This window comes from Dipodomys merriami, unplaced genomic scaffold, assembly GCF_024711535.1.
Source record: "Dipodomys merriami isolate MVZ:Mamm:240054 unplaced genomic scaffold, mDipMer1.0.p SCAF_6, whole genome shotgun sequence".
NCBI lineage: Eukaryota > Metazoa > Chordata > Mammalia > Rodentia > Heteromyidae > Dipodomys > Dipodomys merriami.
The window spans coordinates 3,951,408-3,952,335 of record NW_027206179.1 but is presented as its reverse complement, the minus strand read 5'-3'; the positions used below and the strand labels follow the sequence as shown (position 1 = coordinate 3,952,335).

The following is a 928-nucleotide window of genomic DNA, read 5'->3' as shown; positions in this document are numbered from 1 at the left end:
CCAGCTCCTGGGCATGATTTGACCCCTCTGGGGAAAGATGAGGCTCAGGGTCCTGCTCTGGAAGAGGAAGGATAGTCCCAGCATCCCTTGAGGCATGGGACAATGAGCATCATCAGGAAGGAGACCAAGGCCTTGAGCATGAGGGGCTGCAACTGGCTCTTGAATACAGCAAGGTCTTGCCCTTGTCTGGGCCCAGGTTCAGCAGCACCAATATGGGACAGATCCTGATCAACAGGCCCAGGAATCACTGGTGGGATCCAGAGCCTATTCCTACTATTCCAGGCCCTCTCTGGGTTGGGGTGTCACACCTGCCACGTGTGGGAAAATCACACATATTAGGCTGTTTTTCATTTAATGATGTATGACTTTAACATATTGGGTATTTCTCTCTCTCCTTCTCTCCCCCCTCTATCTCCCCTTTTCTCTCCCTTCCCCTTTTTATCCCCTGGTATCTGCTGAACCTTTGGCATAATTGGCACTGCCCACAGTGGCATCCATAGACCATCGTGAGAAAAGACATCATTTGCATTTTAAAAAATAAATTTAAAGACAGGATTGACATTTTCAGAGTTGGTTGGTGGAAAGAAAAGGGAATAAAAAAATCAACATATTTTCAATATGGATAAAACCTGTGTGTGTGTGTGTGTGTGTGTGTGTGTGTGTGTGTGTGTGTGTTTGTATGCAGCAGCCCTGGAAATCAGGCCCCAAGCTTCCTTTCTTGGCTTTCTTATTCACAAGTGGCATTTTAGCATTTGAGAAATGCCTTCAGTCCCATATTTTTACTTGTGTATTAGAGATGGAGTCTCATAGACTTTTCTGTCCAGGCTAGTTTGGACTGCGATCCTCAGATCTCAGCCTTCTAAGGGAGCCACTGTTGTCTGACATGAAAAAGAGATTACGTATACAATATTGAAATTAATAGTGAATT

At 45.2% G+C, this 928-nt stretch overlaps 1 non-coding gene across 1 annotated transcript; it reads right to left on the bottom strand.

Annotated features, from left to right (window-relative positions):
• Positions 1-442: 442 nt before the first annotated feature.
• On the bottom strand, positions 443-528 carry LOC138814430 (small nucleolar RNA SNORD35). The gene has a single exon (XR_011368005.1). It is a non-coding gene; the product is annotated as a small nucleolar RNA SNORD35 (small nucleolar RNA).
• Positions 529-928: the final 400 nt, after the last annotated feature.